This window comes from Papio anubis, chromosome 1, assembly GCF_008728515.1.
Source record: "Papio anubis isolate 15944 chromosome 1, Panubis1.0, whole genome shotgun sequence".
In the NCBI taxonomy this organism is placed as follows: domain Eukaryota; kingdom Metazoa; phylum Chordata; class Mammalia; order Primates; family Cercopithecidae; genus Papio; species Papio anubis.
Genome location: NC_044976.1, coordinates 216131748 through 216152342, shown reverse-complemented (window position 1 = coordinate 216152342; position 20595 = coordinate 216131748). Strand labels below are relative to the sequence as shown.

The window sequence follows — 20595 nt, the reverse complement described above, 5'->3', positions numbered from 1 at the left end:
CACGGACATCTTTCCTCACGTTTAAATTATTCCATTTCTTTCCTGCAGTCCTCCTTCTATCTTTAGTTCCATTTTAAATAACGCTTCATCCTACATACCCATTTATCTTGCTTCCTTTTTCTCCCTTTTGTCCCATTAGTATAACATAAGAGATTGTGCTTCAGTAAACTATCCTCATGTGGAGAGAAAAAAATCAAAATGTGATCAATGATAATAGTTGAACAAAGTTAAGATTGCAGGCTCTAAAAACTAAGTGGTTCGGCCGGGCGCGGTGGCTCAAGCCTGTAATCCCAGCACTTTGGGAGGCCGAGACGGGCGGATCACGAGGTCAGGAGATCGAGACCATCCTGGCTAACACGGTGAAACCCCGTCTCTACTAAAAATACAAAAAAACTAGCCGGGCGAGGTGGCGGGCGCCTGTAGTCCCAGCTACTCGGGAGGCTGAGGCAGGAGAATGGCGGGAACCCGGGAGGCGGAGCTTGCCGTGAGCCGAGATCGCGCCACTGCACTCCAGCCTGGGCGACAGAGCGAGACTCCGTCTCAAAAAAAAAAAAAAAAAAAAAAACTAAGTGGTTCATTGTTGGATGCCCCAAAGCACTCTATGTTTCCTTTCCAAGATGATGACTCTTCGTATATTTCCTTTTTCCATATGGGCACCTTGGCTTTTAAAGTATCAGTGGCATAGCTCACAGCTTCAAGAGATGCAGTTCTGTGGGCTGAGGACACAGCACTGATTATGTTTGCTTCTGACCCTGGAACCAGGCCAAGTCCATGGAACACTGCTATGTGTTTGACTGGCCATTTCTGCCTGATGTCACTACAAATCTTTTTGACTTCATTTTCCGCCATGGGTAGATACGCTTCATATTCTAAGCTAATGACTTTTTTCCCTTCAAAGTTATTTCTTGTAGTCCCTACAAATAGGGATACTGCACCACAGAGCGCAGAAATCACCAACTGTGGGACTTCATCTACTGGAAGTTTCTCGGTAGTAACGTTTATAACCTCTTTAGATTTCTCTTCAACTTCATCCATGTCTTTCCTAGATGACTCAAAAGCACTATCCTCCACTAATAGGGAATAACAGCAATTTCGTCTCCTGGTTGAAGCGGAGGAGCTGATCTCCAAGCTTGTCATATTCTTGATGAACAGCAAATAGTATCTGATTTCTACATCAGCCAATCCAGGATGTTGAGTTTCTATCTCCTTCCACGGCTGCAGTGCTTTTATTTCTTGCAGCACAGAAATGGTCTCTGAACGAACTCCTGTTATTTCAGCACTTTTTGCAAAATACAATACTTCAGCCTGGCACAGTGGCACCATCCCGCTGGGGACAGCTGGACCGAATCCATCTCTCTCTGTTTTGCCATCTCTCATCTTCGAGTCCATCACACTCTTGCTCTGTCGCCCAGGCTGGAGTGCTGTGCCATGCTCACTGCAACCTCCGCCTCTCCGGCTCAAGCCATTGGTCCACCTCAACCTCCTGAGTAGCTGGGACTACAGGCACGCACTACCATGCTTGGCTAATTTTTCACGTATTTTGTAGAGATAGGACTTCACCATGTTGCCCAGGGTGGTCCCAAACACCTGGGCTCAAACAATCTGCCTGCCTCAGCCTCCCAAAGTGCTAGGAGTACAGGCATGAGCCACGGTGCCCAGCCCCATCAGACTCTGGGGCTCCCCCTTGGCAAGGGATGGAGCAGGCAGCTCTGAAGTCACATCCTCACGCTCTTTCCGCTTTAGTTTAAAGGAGAGAAGTTGGCTTCGAGGATGAAAAAAATCCCAGGTGGGTTCTGATTGCCTCAGCTGGGAACAGGTGCCCGCGCCTGGGCCAGCTGCCACGTGTGAGGTGGGACTGGAGTCCTGAGGTGGGAGCCAGCAGCCCACAGCAGTCATGCGAGGGGACTGGGGAAGGGCCGTGCCCTGCTCACTCAAGTCCTCCGCCCTCTGAGATAGCCAGGTGTTGGAAAGGCTGTAAAACACGAATTCCGTCTCACGTGTGTATACAGAGGGCAGCTACATTTGTTGTTCCTTCTAGGGGGTCCATACTTGTATCAGTCTGAGTCCAATCCGGAGAGAGAAATCACATAGTAATTTGAACAGAGAAAATTCAATATAAAGAATTATTTACATAGCGAGGGATTACAGCAATGAGGGGTTGGCTAGTAACGAAGAAAGGAGACTCTAGTGAACCAGCCCCAGGACTGAGAGAGCCTCCACCCGCGCCTCAGGCGGAGATCCAGACCTGTGCAGCTGTGACTCTGAATGGCAGAGAAGTTGTTGTGGTGCCCTGTGGCAAATCCTTCTGGAAGTCTGCCCTCTGAGGTGCCAGGTGTCTTGACTGCTAGAGGCATGCTGCTATAAAACGGTGCCAGGGCTGGCGGGCGCCGGGCTGGGCCGGGAGGTTCGGTCTCCTGGGTGCTGCTGGCTGCAGTCACTGTAGGAGCTGGGCACTGGAGGAACCACCCAGTGAGCACCCTGGAACCCAGAGGCAAGTCAACCTCTTTCCCTTCTCCAGTGTCTAACACCCTCTACCGGCAAGATTTCAGTGCTAGCTAGCCCAGGAAAAAATAGTTAAAGGTCCAGATCCATTTCACAGAGTAGTCCAAAAGGGGGAATTTGGAGCTGAGAGTCCAAAATGCATAAACTGGACTGGGCATGGCGGCTCATGCCTGTAATCCCAGCAGTTTGGGAGGCCAAGGCAGGAGAATCACTTGCACCCAGAGTTAGAGACCAGCCTGGACAATATAGTGAGATGTCTCTACAAAAAATAAAAATTAAGAAAATTGCCAGTCCTGGTGGTACATGCCTGTAGTCTCAGCTACTTAAGAGGCTGAGGCAAGAGAATAGCTTCGGCCTAGGGGTTGGGGGCTGCAGTGAGCTGTGGTAGCACCATTGCATGCCAGCACCTGGGCAACAGAGCAAGACCCTGTTGCAAAGCAATTATATATATATAATGCATAATACCGAAGATAATTACTCTCTGTCGGGGAAATATCCAGATTTTAGAAGCCATAAAGCAATGAAGTAGATATTTAGCATCAACTATCTGTTCAATTTAGATTTGAATCTAACAGAAATTAGGCACTATAGATCATTGTTTAGCAGCCTGATATGATGAGAGCGAGTCTACCACATGAAGCCTCCTTGTGAATACTTCAAATCACAGGGTGGGAAGGCTTGCTTCCTCTCCAGTTACTAAAGAAATTAAATTTAAAATTATATCAATGTATCATTTTATACCTACTGGTGTTATGCCCAGACCGTTTATTCCCCGAAGAAGACCACCAGAGTCCAGAGTCAAAGCTAAGCAGCAAGGATCTTTATTACAGGTTTGAACCTGGAACTCTCCCTCGCTCGCGAAACGAGACGGGCAGGAGAGCTCCCCCACTGAGCTCCGAGCAGTGTTATATAGTCTAAGAAAAGTGGACATAGAGTTATTATACAAATCAGATATATGATTGGCTAGTGTTTGAACAAGGCGATTTGGCTAACTATGATTGGTTCCCGCCATTTCTGATATTTCGGTTCAACCTTTGAGGTGGGAGAGCAGGTTTATGGCAGCAAGAGTTTATCTTACTTAAACACGTCTTGTGACCTTGCCTCAGAACTTACAAAATCTCTGGTACGTGCACAAAAACAGGTACTCACAGAACTTACGAAATCTCTGGTATGTGCAAAGATTAGAGAGCAGAACAAAGGGTGTAGCGGGGGGGGGGGGGCGGGTACACATCTATCTTTGTGTCCTTTCACTGAATCTGTAAAAGGAGTCAGCAAAGGGAGATGGGGGTGAAGCAGTTTTATAGGATTCGGGAAGGTAGTGGAAAATTACAGTTAAATGGGGTTTCCTCTTGCGGGCAGGGGCGGGGGTCATAGGTGCTCGGTGGGGAGCTCCTGAGATTCGTTGTCCAGGAAAACGAATGTCACAAGGTCAATGGATCAGTTAGTGTGGGGCAGGAACAAATCACAATGGTGGGACGTCATCAGTTAAGGCAGGAATTGGCTATTTACACTTCTTTGGTGGATCTTCAGTTGCTTCAGGCCATCTGGATGGATAGTGAGGCCTCCAGGGGATGTGACGGCTTAGCTTGGGCTCAGAGGCCTGACAGAGGGCATGCGGTCCATCTGCCCATACGATTCCTGATTTCACCCCTTCACCCATCCCTTATCTTTCCAATGGTCAGTTTTCCTTTGAACATCTTCCTTAGAAGATGACCTCACCTTTGGAGGATGTCTATCACATTTCAGCCAGCTTTCACAAACAGAAACTTTATAAATTAGGCCGGGCACCGTGGCTCACGCCTGTAATCCCAGCACTTTGGGAGACCAAAGTGGGCGGGTCACTTGAGGTCAGGAGTTAGAGACCAGCCTGGCCAATATGGTGAAACCCCATCCCTACTAAAAATACAAAAAGAAAAAAAATTAGCTGGGTGTGGTGGCACATGCCTGTAGTCCCAGCTACTGGGGAGGCTGAGGCACGAGAATCACCTGAACTCAGGAGGCGCAGGCTACAGAAAGCCAAGATTGCGTCACGGTACTCCAGCCTGGGCGACAGAGTGAGATTCCATTTCAAAAAATACATAAATAAATAAAGTAAACTTTCTAAATTGACCCAAATCTTTGCTCAGATTCTGAAGGCAGCTCTGCAAGGGAGATACAGGTACCACAGAGAGCTGGCATGGTTTCCCTGCAGGCTGGTTTAACTGGGAAGCAGACTCCAATGGAGTTTAGTGTACAGGAGTGCCCTCAGACCGACACCTGTGTGAGAGAGGAGGCAGGAGGGGGTGCGGGCAGTGGGAGGAGTTGGGCTGTGCTACAGGCCCAAGGACAGCCCCAGGCAATCCACAGGAGTCTTTGGAGCTAGAGTGCTCTTCAGAGTTTCCTGATTTGGGCCAAGATGGCCAGGTCGTCATAGCCTGGCTTTCATCTGTCCCTGGATGTTGACAGGGCTGCTCTGGGGCGGAATGTGGTCTTGAAGAGCAGCTCCTGGAAGCTAAAGCAGTTCCCAAAGGCAGTTTATGCAGAGATGCAAGCTCTCAGTGAAGGCCCAGCCTTCGGAATTGCTTATTTGGGGAAGAAAATGAGAATTTGCCATGGAGCCTATTTATGGAACAAATACACAGAGCTATCTTGAGCGATTATCTCTGGCAATCATTACAGCCCAACTGGTCCAACTGGTGCTAGGTCACCAGCTAATCTCACTACAGTCAGAGCAGCGCCCCTGGCACCCCAGCAGCTGAGGCAACACGGCCTTCCTTGAAGGACATCACTGTGCTCACCGAATACAGAGACGACATACATTAAAATGGCATGTCAGCCATTCCGTTGGCAATGTATGGGTTTGATAAATGGGTATCAGCGCAGCCTAAGCCATGTCATTGGCATGTCGACCACATATCACCATTGGCTTGTGATGACTGTCCACCAAACCCCTTCTTTTTCACATATGCAGAAGCTTTTTTCAGGGTTTTCAGGGAAGAGAGGAGCCTGGGCTTTTAGCTCTCCCATCTCCCCTTCTGCCTGCAACAATAGAAGCATAACAATAAAGACTTGGATACCCAGCTTGCCATGCAGAGACTTACCAACCACCAAGCTACCAGATATGTGCGAATCCATGGGGGGTGTGATAAGATTCTTCTTTGTCCACAGCCCTGATTGGTGGATAGGATAAGGGAACCTGGTTCTGATTGGTAGGGAATTAGAAGGAGATGGTAGTGCAATCTGATTGGTGGACAGGAGAGGGGAGTCGAGCTCAGACTGGCTGGGAGTTCTCCAGGTGCAAGCCAGGTTCATCTCTGCACCCCCTTGAGGGTTCCCTTTGCTTCTTCCAAGCCTCTTTTCTCTGGCTGCCCCCACCCCCCAGCATGGGGTCCACCCTGTAAGACGCCTGGGTGCCAGTCTATTCTCTGTCTACAGGGTCCCTGCTGAGCCTTTGCCTGCAATGCCATTAGATTCCCCCAGGCAAGAGACACGGGGAGGCTCCTGGGGTTCATTAGCGTAAAGAAGGCCCGTGACACCAGCCCTGTGCCCGTGACACCAGCCCTGCGCCGTATTCAGGGACAGGGCCCAGCTGACCCTCAGTGATTAGCGGCAGCCCGCCCCAGGCAGCTCAGGGAACACAGGAGAGGTGGCATACTCTAAAATGGCACGTCAGCCTTTCCATTGGCAATTTGTTGAAACAGATGAAAAATGTGCCTCACTTCCTCATCACTATCTGTAGATTTCAGAAATGTTGCCAAGCAAGACCAAAGCTCTCTTCTGCAACGCCTGGCTTCCAACCGGTTTAATCTCTTGGAAAACGTAGACTAGACGTAATTGTTGAAAACAGGCTCTGCGCCCTTTGCAGCCCCAGGGCCCAGCCCTTCCCTCTGGCAGGCCCCGTGCTTCCCAGGGGTCTTCGGGTCAGCTTGGTGTAGTCATAAAACAATCTTCCCTGAACTTTAGCAAATCAAGAGCTGAGGTCTCAGAAAGGGACCGGGAATCGAAGGCTGAGGTTTCTCTCTTGAGGTCTTCTGAGGCTTCTGACTTGTTTACTTGTCCTTATTGGAATAAGAAAAAAAAAATTCTTCTGTATCCCACAGAAGAATAAACAATACTATTGAAACATCATTTAGGGAGAAAATACCACACCGTTAGAAATCAGACCGGGGACCGTGTAGGAGAGAAGGACGGGGGGGACCCCAGCCCACAGGCATCGCAGAAATCCCGGCGGCTGCCGGCTGTGTCTTCCACTCCTGCAGCTGAGACGCCGAGCAGCGCGTGAGGTCGCAGAAGGGCTGCTGTGGAGGGTTCCTGGAGATCCGCCTCGGGCTGCTGGGGAGGGAAACTGCAGCCACAGAGCAAAGGCCTGTTGGTGAAGGCTTTTACTGACAGCTAGCTCCCATCTCCCCCAGACCCCGCCCTCTCCCAGGCCTCCATTTGCGGATTTTTGTTCTTTTATGCTTGCAACATTTCCATTTGTGTTTATTATTAAATTATTGATCCCTTAAGTGTTTATGGCCTGCCAGACTAGTCACTAGCTAAAAGAAAAAATGCACACACGTGCACATACTCATCAATATGCATTATCCCGGCCGGGCGCAGCGTCTCACACCTGGAATCCCAGCACTTTGGAAAGTCCAGGGGGGCAGATCACTTGAGGTCAGGAGTTTGAGACCAGCCTGGCCAACATGGTGAAACCCCGTCTTTACTAAAAATACAAATATTAGCTGGGCGTGGTGGCACTTGCCTGTAATCCCAGCTACTCGGGAGGCTGAGGCAGGAGAATCGCTTGAACCCAGGAGGTGGAGGTTGCAGTGAGCCAAGATCACGCCAGTGCACTCCAGCCTGAGCGACAGAGTGAGACCGTCTCAAAAAAAAAAAAAAAAAAAAAAAAGCCATTGTCTCGCTGGGTGCAGTGGGAGGTGAAGAGAGCAGTGAGCTGTGGTCACACTACTGCAGTCAGACCTTGGCAACAGAGAGAGACCTTGTCTCAAAAAAGAAAAAAAAAAATTTTCTGAAATGAGTCCTCATTTTCTTTTTCTCTATTCTTACTTGCTTTTTCCTTGGATAAATCCAGCGTGCTTTGGAGACATGAAGGCAAACATGATGTTTGCTGTGCCCTGTATTAGAATCTGCTTTTCCCTCCCACAGTGGCCAAGGGGCTGTACGGGAGGGTGCTTCCCAGGTCACTCAAGCTCATTCTGCACAAGGAACCATGCATCGCACACACACAAGGCTGTGGTTCTGCAGTGACCGCCTGGCCAGCTGCCCTGCCCTTCCCTTCTTGTCCTTTAGCCAATTCATCACTCTATGCAGAAGGGAAGAGACCAGATGGACCTTGGCCACAGCTAATCCGAATGCTCTTCTATTTATGTTCAACACCAAGTGGGAGCTGCTGTCCTGAAAGAGGGTTGCACAAAGACGGAAGAGCTCATCCAGAGGAGCTGGTCGCACAAGGGCAGAGGGGCCAGCAGCTGTTGGTGAAAAGCAGAGGCAATGGAAGCTAAGCCTAGGAACAGGGCAAGCGAAAATGCCATCTTTTTTCACAGTGAATCATTGACTGTCAGCTAGGCGAAGCCAGCAATCTCATCTCTGGAACAAGACCAGAATAAAAATAAGATGACCTAAGAGCCAAAACAAAATGGCAATGATAGGCCATATTTCATAACCGTGTCTTTAGCTGGTGCTATCTGCAGACCAGGAGTGACACACACAATTCTGTGAATTTGGGCCACTGTGATGCCACCGTAGGACAAACAGCACACACAGTCACATTCGGAAGGTTTTTCACTTCAGGTAGAGTACTCATTTTTTTTTTCCATCATATTCTAAGCTATGATTACATTGCCACCTTTGTGAAAGATTAAAAACAGTTTAAATTCTGCAGACTCAGAGTTTTGAATTCCACAAATACCAACGCATTGTGATCACACCCTGCCCTTCGCAGACACACTGCTGTCACGGCTGTGCCGATGCCGTGCCTTCTGTTTGCAGACCCAAGCCCCTGGGATGCTTAGGAAATACGACGGGGGCTGAAGGCTGCTTCTGGAGGCTGATCCCCTCTGCTTCTCTGGCCCTGATGACCCTGTCTCCTGTGGTCTTCGGCGTCTATAACACATTGTGGCACTGACAGAATTGCCAGATTTAGCAGACAAAAAATATAGGATGCTCAATTAAGTTTGAATTTAAGATAAATACATGATTTTTAGTCCAAGAATGTCTCGTGCAATCACTGAGCATCCCATATTTCATCTGGCGGCCCTAGGCACAGAACAGACACAGGTCTGCCAGGGAAACCCTCGCCTTCTTACTAGGACCCCCCCAGAGAAACTCACACAAAGACAGGACAGCTCCATGCCAACTGCCTCACTGCCTGTGGCCTGCAGATACGGCGTAACTGCCTCTGTTGTCTTTTTCCATGTGTAAGACCCAGAGTAACAGTGATCACCACGTTCTAGGTCACAGAGGAGCAGGAGGAGAAGGATGCAGTGGTAATCCCAGGAGAAATGCTCTATAGGTATTTTCAGCTTCTCAAATTCGAAGTGGAAGATCCTCCGTTAGCTGTGCTGCTCTTGGTCTCAAGTAAGTCACTGAAACTCCTCGAAGCCCAGCTTCATCTCTGATACAACAGAGCAAATTAACACTGCCTAGTAACTCCCAAATAACACAACTTTAAAGAGCCAGACAAGGCTTACATACGACATCTGTGTGCAGCCGGCCTCAATGTGCAGGGAATAGATTCTTTCCCAGGTCCCTTGTGTAAGGAGCACATATGATAAGGGGAATTATTCTCCCAGGCCCAGGTCTTCCACAACTGGAACGTTGGTTGGGTTCTAGCTTTTGACGACTCTCAAGGGCAAGCCTTTCTGCCTGTCTAGTGGTTCTGCTGCTTCTGGACTCCAGCCTCATGCTGTTTCCCTGACAGCGGCCCCAGCGTCTGCTCCCTCCGACTGCCGGGGCTGGATACACACTCTGTGCTCCAAACCGAAATCATCTGAGACGTGACCTGCCTGGGCAGATACTCTCCACCAAGTTCCTGATTCTATGTTGTTCCGGACACAAAAACTGCCCCCAGAGAACCCATTCTCATCCAAGTCACTAGCCTTCTTCAGGTTCAAGCTTCAAGGCCTGCGTCAGGCTAAGGCACCAGTGCCCCAATCTAATCAGCTGTGACCAGCTTTGCAGGAAAATGTAATGAAAAGCATCAACCTTCTTGAGAAGGAGCAATCTGTGGCAGGCTCTTCTTTACAAGGGGGCTACGGGCACAGTGAGTGCTTCAAACACTACATATCGTTTCATTTATTCCACCTCTGACTTCCACGTACAGCTTCAAAGAACTCCCATCCTACCCAACCCGGTGATTACACTCACCCACCAAGTACAGACATCCAAGCTGTCTTTTCTCAATGGTGGAAAATCAAACACTGCTGCAGAGTCAAAGAATAACAGGATTTGAAAGTTTGGAGTTATCTTAGAAATTGTACAGCTGAGGGACCGGGCGCAGTGGCTCATGCCTGTAATCCCAGCACTTTGGGAGGCCGAGGCGGGTAGATCACAAGGTCAGGAGTTCGAGACCAGCCTGACCAAGACGGTGAAACCCCGTCTCTACTAAAAATACAAAAATTAGCCAGGTGTGGTGGCACGTGCCTGTAGTCCTAGCTACTCAGGAGGCTGAGGCAGGAGAATTGCTTGAACCCGGGAGGTGGAGGTTGCAGTGAGCCGAGATCACGCCACTGCACTCCAGCCTGGGCAACAGAGTGAGACTCCGTCTCAAAAAAAAAAAAAAAAAAAAAAGAAATTGCACAGATGAGGAAACTGAGGTCCAGAGTGGAGGCTGCACACCTAGTTAATGTGGAATCATCAAGATTCCAACCCTGGGACTGCTTCCCCGTCCGGCCCTTACGTACCACAAAACCATCCTATATGACAAAAGTCTCCCTTCCAGAGTTGACTCAACTACTATTCCTATCCCCATAATTTAGGTTTTCCCACTTAAGAGAAAGAAAAAAAGAAAAAGAAATGGTTGGGGGTGGGGTGGGGAGGAGAGGTGGGGAAAAGTTGTTTACATTTACAGTCCCTTTAGGACCAAGCCCCTATGCAGATTGGAAGCTTAGGCAAAGGTTTTCTTCCTCTTTGTTTAGTAGAGATTTTGCCAACCCCCAACCTTGTACTTGGAAAATAAGAACCAGCCATTTACGGGCTGCCGTCATTCTGATGGATGCTGTCGGCTGCCTCCACTCCCTAAGTGCCTTTCTTCTTCCTGACCCTTGATCCAAGGCAATTAAGAAAAGCAATAAAATCATGAAACCTCACTTTTGATCAATGCATTCCGGCCAGAAGGAGATCAGGTTGTCCTTACAGAATATCTATAATTAGATTGGATTTGGAATTTGGACTGCCACATCAAGTAGAAAAAAAGCATGGTTTTAAATCGCCATCTCAACATTTCAGAAGAAACTTAGAGGGTTCTGAAAGCAGTGGAGAGAATTCAGACTGAAATAAAGAAAAATAAGATGATTGCAACACTGTGTAAGTAGCTAGTTGAGGAGTTATGTCTTCCACAAATGAGGGCTGGTACTTGGAGGTCGCCAGAATTTTTTTTCTAACCCAACTAAGCAAAAACAGTGAAAGGAAATAAGGTATTCTGTCATATAGTAGGGGTTCCCTTGGCCATCATATTATTTTGAGATCCCATAAGGCTACAAACTGAACATATATATATTCCACATTTATAAAATTCCAAATATACATATATTCCAAGTATATATGCATATATTCCAAGTGTGTGTGTGTGTGTGTGTGTGTGTGTGTATATGTTTTTTTTTTTTTTTGAGACTGAGTTTTGCTCTTGTAGCCCAGGCTGGAGTGCAATGGTGCGATCTCAACTCACTGCAACCTCCCCCTTCCGGGTTCATACGATTCTCCTGCCTCAGCCTCCCGAGTAGCTGGGATTACAGGCATGGACCACCACATCTGGCTAATTTTTTTTGTATTTTTAGTAGAGACGGGGCTTCATTATGTTGGTCAGGCTGATCTGGAACTCCTGACCTCAGATAAGCCACCTGGCTCAGCCTCCCAAAGTGCTGGGATTACAGGCATGAGCCACTGCGCCTGGCCTGAACATATTTTTAACAACTTTATTGAGGTATGACTTATGTATATAACTGCATTCATTTAAAGTATGCAACTCTCCAAGTGACTCTGAAAGAAAGAAAAATAAAAAATAAAGTATGTAACTCAATGAGTTTTGAACGATGTATATTCATCCTCCCTCCATCCTTCGCCCCTCAGAGAAATACCGATCTGTTTCTGTTGCTACGGATTATCTTGCATTTCCTAAAACTTTAGATAAACGGAAACATGTGATGGTGATGTGCACTCTGTTGCTTCTGGCTTCTTTCACCCAGGATAATTACTTCGAGGTCCATCTATGTCGCTTATGTATCCATAGATTGTTCTTTTTTATTGCTGGATAGTAAGTAGTCTCTTGTATCGGTGATGGATGTTGGAGTGTTTCCAGTTTTTGGCTGTTATGGATAAAGCTGCTATGAACATTTGTGTGGACACGTTGTCGTCTCTCTTAGGTAAAAACCCAGCTGTGGAACTGCTGGGTCATGCAATAGATGCATATTTAGCTTTATAAGAAACTGTCAGCTGGGCCCGGTGGCTCAAGCCTGTAATCCCAGCACTTTGGGAGGCTGAGGCGGGCGGATCACAAGGTCAGGAGTTGGAGACCAGCCTGACCAACATGGTGAAACCCCATCTCTACTAAAAATACAAAAATTAGCCGGGCGTGGTGGTGTGCACCTGTAGTCCCAGCTACTCAGGAGGTTGAGGCAGGAGAATCACTTGAACCTGGGAGACGGAGGTTGCAGTGAACCAAGATTGCACCACTGAGACTTTCCAGCCACAGAGGGCAGGACTCTGTCTCAAAAAAAAAGAAAAAGAAAAGAAAAGAAACAGGCTGTGATTGGCTGGAGTGTCTGTAATCCCAGCACTTCTGGGAGGCGAGAGGCAGGTAGGATCCCGAGGTCAGGGAGGATCCCGAGACCATCCTGTGGCTAACATATGAGGTGAAGTCCGTCTGCTAAAAATGAAACAATTGGTGGAGCATGGTGTGAGGCATGCATGTAGTCCTCAGGAGGAGCTGAGGCAGGAGAATGGCATGAACCAGGGAGGCAGGGCTTACAGTGGTGAGGATCACTCCTCCAGCCTAGACAGCAAACAAGACAATCTCAAAAATAAAGAAAAGAAAAGAAAGAAGGAAGAGGAAAGAAGGAAGAGGAGAAGAGGAAGGAAGAGGGAAGGGAGGGAGGAAAAGAGGGAAGAAGGAAGGAAGGAAGAAACAAACTGTCATCTGGGCACGGTGGCTCCCGCCCAGCCTCTGGGAGGCTGAAGTGAGACAGATCGTGAGGTCAGGAGTTGAGACCAGCAGGCCTGGGTGAAACCTACAAAAAATTAGCTGGGCGTCGTGGTGGGTGCCTATAATCCCAGCTACTCGGGAGTCTGAGGCACGAGAATCGCTTGAACCCGGGAGGTAGAAGTTGCAGTGAGCTGAGATCATGCCACTCACTCCAGCCTGGCAACAGAGTGAGACTCCGCCACTCCCATCTCCCCACCCCAAAAAAGAAACTGCCCAACTGTTTTCCAAAGTGGGCAAATCATTTCAGATTCCCACTAGTTGTCTATGATAATTTGATTGTTTCATATCCTCACCAACACTTGGTAGTGCCAGTCTGTGTGTGTGTTAAAATATAGGTAACATAAAATTTGCCATTTTAACCATTTTTAAGTGTACAACTCAGTGGCATTAAGTACATTCAACATCATGCAACTCTCCGTCACCACCATCTGTTTTCTAAAATTTTTTATCATCCCAAACAGAAACACTCTAATGAGTGGTAACTCCCCATTTCCTTGTTCCTCCAGCCTCTGGTAACTTCTAATTTACATTTTGTTTCTTTGATTTTGCCTATTACAGATATTTCCTGTAAGTGAAATCATACAATATTTGTATCTGGCTTGTTTCAGTTAGCATAACATCATTTCAAGATTCACTCATGCAGAGTAGCATGTATCATGTCATTATTCTCATTGTGGTTTGGGTTTGTATTTTCCTCATGACCAATGATGGTGAGCATCTTTTCATGTGTTATTGGCCGTTTGTGTATCTTCTTGGAATAAACGTGTATTTAAGTCCTTTGCCCATTATTTGTTTGTCTTTTTGTTGAGTAAGCTCTTCATATACTCTTCATGACTCTGTATATGTCTACCTTTTTGTTGAGTAAGCTCTTCACAACCCTTATTATTATGCAATTTGCAAATACTCCTTCCCATTCTTTGGGTTTTTTCATTTTCTTGATAATGTTCTTTAATGCACAGTTAAAAAACCTGGACAACATGTAATTTACCTATGTATTATTATTTATGCTTTTGATGTCATATCTAAGAATCCATTGCCAAATCCACATTTACGGAGATTTATTTTTATGTTTTCTTCAGAGTTTTATGGATTTAGCCGGTATTTAGGTCGTTGATCAGACTTGACATACCTGCAAAAAATAAACTAGCCAAAGATGTGTGGGTTTATTTCCGGAGTGTTAATTCTATTCCACTGGTCTATATATCTATCCTTATAGCAGTACCACACTGATTTGGCTATTGCATCTCTGCAGAAAGTTTTGAAATTGGGAAGTGTGAGTCCTCCAACTTTTTCAAGGTGGTTTTGGCTATTCGGGTCCTCTTGTAATGCCATGTAAATTTGAAAACTGACTTTTCCATTCTTGCGCTGAAAAGCTGTTGAAATTTTGATGGGATCACATTGAACCTGTAATTTGGATGGTACTGACATCTTAACAATACTGTCATTCTGTGCATAAACGTGGGTTAGCTTTCCACTGATTCAAGTCTCCTTCCATCTAAGTGAGGCAGGAGAGGCAGGTAGTCAAGGAAGTGGCCACGTTCTTCGGACGCAGCAGCCCTGGTGACCACACAGTCAATCCAAGAAGCCTCAGCATTCGCGCTGCAATTGAGCTCACTCAAGCAGAGCTCTCTTCAGTGGGGCTTTCCCTTCTACAGGGCAGGTGCGTTTTGATTTTACCTGTCCTCAAACCGACCCTTTGCCCATTATAATAGTAAAACACACACCCCTGAGTGGAGATTGAGACGCTAATGAGACATGCGACGTATGAACAAGCATGTGCAGCTGCTGTGCACCCAGAACACGCTTCCTAGCAACACCTCTTCCCATGTCCTTATGAATAAGCAAGGAAGACCCATCAAGGAGTCTCCCTAGTGCCAGTCTTTGCTGTCTCGCCCTTAGGAGCAGCCTGCTCTGAATTTTCTCTCTCTCTCAGGGTGCACTGTCTATTCTGCACCTAACTTCCAAAATATTCTTTTTTCTTTTTTGCAGTACATTACACTGCACCTCTTTTGTTGTGTGTCTGTTTAAATTATTTTAAACCAAGAAGACAAGAACCAAGCTATCACATCAGTCGTCAACAAAAGTTTTGTAGTTTTGTTTTTGTTTTGAGACAGAGTTTTGCTCTTGTTGTCCAGGCTGGAGTGCAGTGGTGCGATCTTGGCTCACTGCAACCTCTGCCTCCCAGGTTCAAGCGATTCTTCTGCCTCAGTCACCTGAGTAGCTGGGATTATAGGCGTGCGCCACCGCACCCAGCTAATTTTGTATTCTTTTTTTTTTTTAGTAGACATGGGGTTTCTCCATGTTGGCCAGGCTGGTGTTGAACTCCCAACCTCACGTGATCCGCCCACCTTGGCCTCACAAAGTGCTGGGATTACACGTGTGAGCCACCACACTCGGCCTTGTAGTTTGTAACGTAAAAGTCTTTCACTTCCTCGGGTACATCTATTCCTAGGTATTTTATTACTTTAGATATGATGGTAATTGGAATTGACTTCTTAATATCCTTTTTGGATTGTTAATTGCTAGTATATAGAAACAACTGTTTTTTTGTGTGTATTTATCTTGTACCTTGTACTCTGCAACTTTGCTGAATTCATTTACCAGCTAGAGTAGCTTTCTTGTGAACTTTTGGGTCTTTCTAGATATAGGAACATGTCATCTGTGAATCGTGCTACTTCTTTCTCTCCAGTTTGGATGCCGTCTTAGTCTGTTTTGTGCTGCTGTAACGTATACCACAAACTGGGTGTTTTATAATGAACAGAAATTTATTGGCTCACAGTGTTGGAGCCTGGTGAGTCCACGACTTGGGGGCTGGCGTCTGGCTTCTTGCCGCATCATCCCACGGTGGAAGGGCAAAGAAAAGGTGAGCGAGAGCGAGTTCGATTTTGCAGACTCAAGACCTTTTATAATTGGCCTGAATTCATTCGTGGAGTTGGGGCCCTTAAGACCTAAACATCTCCCAACACGACCACATTGGAGATGAAATTTCTAACACAAGCTTTTTGGGGGACACATTAAAACGACAGCAGATGTCTTTTATGTTTTTCTTGTCTAATTTCTCTGGTTAGAACTTCCAGGCCGGGCGCGGTGGCTCAAGCCTGTAATCCCAGCACTTTGGGAGGCCGAGGCGGGCGGATGGCACTGAGGTCAGGAGAGTCGAGAGCTTGCAGTGAGCCGAGATCGCGCCACTGCACTCCAGCCTGGGTGACACAGCGCGAGACTCCGTCTCAAAAAAAAAAAAAAAAAAAAAAAAAAAAAAAAAAAGAACTTCCAGTACTGTGTTGAATAGCAGTGGGAAGGTAAGCATCCTTGTCTTGTTGCTGATTTAAGGGTGAAGCTTTTAGTCTTTTGTCATCAATGCCTTTTATTATGTGGAGGAAGTCCTTCTATTCCGAGTTTACTGCGAGTTTTGCTTTTAACCATGAAAGAATGCTAAAGGCCTTTTCTGTGTCTATTGAGATAATCATGTTATTTCTTCCCTTTTTTCTTTCCTTTTCCTTTGAGACAGGGCCTCGCTGTTACACAGGCTGGAGTGTAGGGGTGTGATCATAGCTCACGGCAGTCTGGAACTCGCGAGCTCAAGTGATCCCTCTGCCTCAACCCCCCAAAGTGCTGGAATTACAAGCGTGAGCCATCGCACCCAGCCTCAAATTACAATTTTTTAAAAGCTGAAAAATAAAACCCATAAATATCCCAAAATCCAGAAAAATTACTTATTAGTATCCATACTGAGAGCTCAATGATACATTGTTTCAGCTGCATACTTTGATCACTGTTTCATAAGACAATGATTATACAATATCACTTTCTATTGGGATAATGAAAAGATAATTCCCCTAACATGGTTGACTCAAATTTGCTTTTTATCATTGAAAATTTAGAAAAATTTCAGTGTCTCAACTAATTATTGGTAATTCAATGTCTCTTTTTGTTTCTTTTGAGAAAGGGTCTCTTTCTGTCACCCGGGCTGGAGTGCAGTGGCACAATCATAGCTCACTATAACCTTGTACTCCTGGGCTCCAGTGATCCTCCTGCCACAGCCTCCCGAAGTGCTTGGATTATAGGCATAATCCACCATACTTGGCCCGTGGCATTAATTCAGTCTTAAAATCAGGAAGCGTAAGTCCTCCAGTTTTGTTCTTTCTAACAATTTCATTGGCTTTCTTCTCGGTCACTTGCATCTCCATACAAATTTTACATTTTAAATTTTAATTTAATTTTTTTTTTTGAGACAGAGTCTCACTCTGTCACCCAGGCTGGAGTGCAGTGGCGTGATCTCGGCTCACTGCAAGCTCCACCTCCCAGGTTCATGCCATTCTCCTGCCTCAGCCTCCCGAGTAGCTGGGACTACAGGTGCGTGCTGCCACCACGCTCGGCTAATTTTTTGTTTTTTTAGTAGAGACGGGGTTTCACCATGTTAACCAGGATGGTCTCAGTCTCCTGACCTCATGATCCGCCTTCCTTGGCCTCCCAAAGTGCTGGGATTACAGGCGTGAGCCACCGCACCCAGCCACAAATTTAAAATTTTTAACCTGTTAATTTATTTATCTCTGCGTTTCTTAGACAGGACCTTGCTATGTAGTATAGGCCAGCCTTGAACTCCTGGGCTCAAGGGATCCTCTTGCCTTAGCCTCCAGAGTAGCTGGGAACAGAACCTGTTAACTTCTTTAAAAAAGTACTAAAATTACAATTGGAATTGTGTTAGATCTATGGATCAATTTGGGGAGAACTAACATCTTAACAATATTCCGTCTTCCGATCCATGAACAGACTATATCTCTCAGTTATTTAGTTCTCCATTATTTCAGTAATATTTTATAGATTTCAGTGTACAGGTTTGCACATATTTTGTTAAATGTATAAGCATTCCAATTTATAAGCTATTGTAAGTGAAGTAAATTTCATTTATTCATGAATTTGAAATTTCATTTTCCAATTATCCATTGCTAGTATTCACAAATGCTGTTTTTTGTATACTGACCTTGTATCCTGTGACCTTGCTAAACTCACTAGTTCTAGTAGCATTTGGTAGATTCCTTTGGATTCTCTTTATTTATAAACAAGTCAATTTGCAAAACTTTTTTTTTTTTTCTAATTGGAATGACTTTTATTTCTTTTTCTTGCTATAGGACCTCCAGTACAAAGGTGAATATAGTGCCCTTTCTGGCTGGGCACAGTGGCTCACTTTGGGAGGCTGAGGCAGGTAGATCACAAGGTGAGGACTTCGAGACCAGCTTGGCCAACACGGTGAAACCTCATCTCTACTAAAAACACAAAAATTAGCCGGGCGTGGTGGCAGGTGTCTGTAGTCCCAGTTACTCGGGAGGCTGAGGCAGAATTGCTTGAACCTGGGAGGCGGAGCTTGCAGCGAGCCGAGATCACACCACTGCACTCCAGCCTGGGTCACAGAGTGAGATTGAATCTCAAAAAAAAAAAAAAAAAAAAAAAAAAAGTGCCCTTTCCTTGTTCCCGATCATGGGAAGAAAAGTGTTTGGTCTTTCTCCATTAAATATTTCGTATTAGCTGTGAGTTTTCTAAATACACTTCATCAAGTGGAGGAAGTTCACGTAGAGTTCTAGTTTGCTGAGTTTTTCATCATAGATGGTGTATGGATTTAATGTGCTTTTTGATATGATCATATGGGATTTTTTAGGGGTTAAAATGGTGAATGAATGACATAGGGTGATTTTTGAATATTAAACCAACACCGTATTCCTGGGTTAAATCTCACTTGGCCATGACAGTGCATTACCCTTTTTATATACCTTTAGATATGATGGACTATTTTGGTAAAGACTTTTGTGTTTAAATTCATGAGTCACACTGGTGTTAGGTTTTTTTCTTACTGTCTTCATCTGATTTTGGTATCAGGGTAATTCTGGCCTCACGAAGTGAATTTGCAAATATTCTCTCTCTCTTTCTAAAAGAGTATTTTGTAGGATGGGTATTATTTCTTGCTCAAATGACGGACAGAATTTACTGGTGATGCCATCTGGGACCGGAGTTTTCTTTGCGAGAAAGTTTCCAATTCAGGGAAATTCAGCTTTTCAATTTTGAGGAAGTCTCTTGCAGAGAAGCTTTCCACTGTTGGAAAACCTGCCAGCCATTCATGTCACGTGTGTTAATAGAGATGAAAAGCAATCATTACTAGATAATAATTACTTGACCTTGGCTGTGAGAAAAGATCCATCAAGATTCCTATCAAGTTGTGATGCAGGTGGCTAGATCGAATTTTACTTGGATTTCTAATAGCATGTGACACACTAGGGAAGCTCTGGTCCCCACCCCCAAGAGTAACATCTAATAGCGTGTGACACACTAGGGAAGCTCAGTTCCCCACCTCAGGGCCCAACATCTAATAGCGTGTGACACACTAGGGAAGCTCTGGTCCCCACCCTCAAGACTAACATCTAATAGCGTGACACACTAGGGAAGCTCTGGTCCTCACCCTCGTAACATCTAATAGTGTGTGACACACTAGGGAAGCTCTGGTCCCCACCCCAAGAGTAACATCTAATAGCGTGTGACACACTGGGAAGCTCTGGTCCCCACCCCCAAGGTAACATCGTAGTGTGGCGACACACTGGGAACCTGGTCCACACCCCAAGAGTAACATCTGTGGTGTGGCGTGCACTAGGGAACCTGGTCCCCACCCCCAAGAGTAACATCTAATAGTGTGTGACACACTAGGGAAGCTCTGGTCCCCACCCCATAACATCTAATAGTGTGTGACACACTAGGGAAGCTCTAATTCCCCACCTCAGACCCAACATCTGTAGTGTGTAATGACACACTAGGGAAGCTCTGGTCCCCACCCCCAAGAGTAACATCTAATAGCGTGTGACACACTAGGGAAGCTCTGGTCCCCACCCCCAAGAGTAACATCTAATAGTGTGTGACACACTAGGGAACCTGGTCCCCACCCCCAAGAATAACATCTAATAGTGTGCTTGACACACTGAGGCTCTGGTCCCCACCCCCAAAGAGTAACATCTAGCCAAGCGTGTGACACACTGAGGAAGCTCTGGTCCCCACCCCTGGCATCTAATGGTGTGATACACTGGGAAGCTCTGGTCCCACACCGTAACATCTAATAGTGTATTGGCTGACACACTAGGAACATGGTCCCCACCCCCAAGAGTAACATCTAATGGTGGCTGGGCACTAGGGAAGCTCTGGTCCCCACCCCAGGAAACATCTGGCAAGCGTGTGACACACTAGGGAAGCTCTGGTCCCCACCCCCATAACATCTAATAGTGTGTGATACACTAGGGAAGCTCTGGTCCCCACACCCGTAACATCTAATAGTGTGTGACACACTAGGGAAGCTCTGGTCCCCACCCTCCAAGACTAACATCTAATAGCGTGTGACACACTAGGGAAGCTCTGGTCCCCACCCCAAAGAGTAACATCTAATAGTGTGTGATACACTAGGAACCTGGTCCCCAAAGAGTAGCATGTGGTGTGTGACACACTAGGGAGGCTCTGGTCCCCACCCATAACATCTAATGGTGTGGCTGTGCACTAGGAAGCTCTGGTCCCCACCCCAAGAGTAACATCTAATAGTGTGTGACACACTAGGGAAGCTCTGGTCACCCACCCTGACCGGTAACATCTAATAGTGTGTGACACACTAGGAAAGCTCTGGTCCCCACCGTGGCATCTAGCCAGTGTGACACACTGGGAACCTG

At 46.3% G+C, this 20595-nt stretch overlaps 1 pseudogene; it reads right to left on the bottom strand.

Moving 5' to 3' along the window:
- Positions 1-948: 948 nt before the first annotated feature.
- LOC101013869 lies at positions 949-1482 on the bottom strand (annotated as a pseudogene).
- Positions 1483-20595: the final 19113 nt, after the last annotated feature.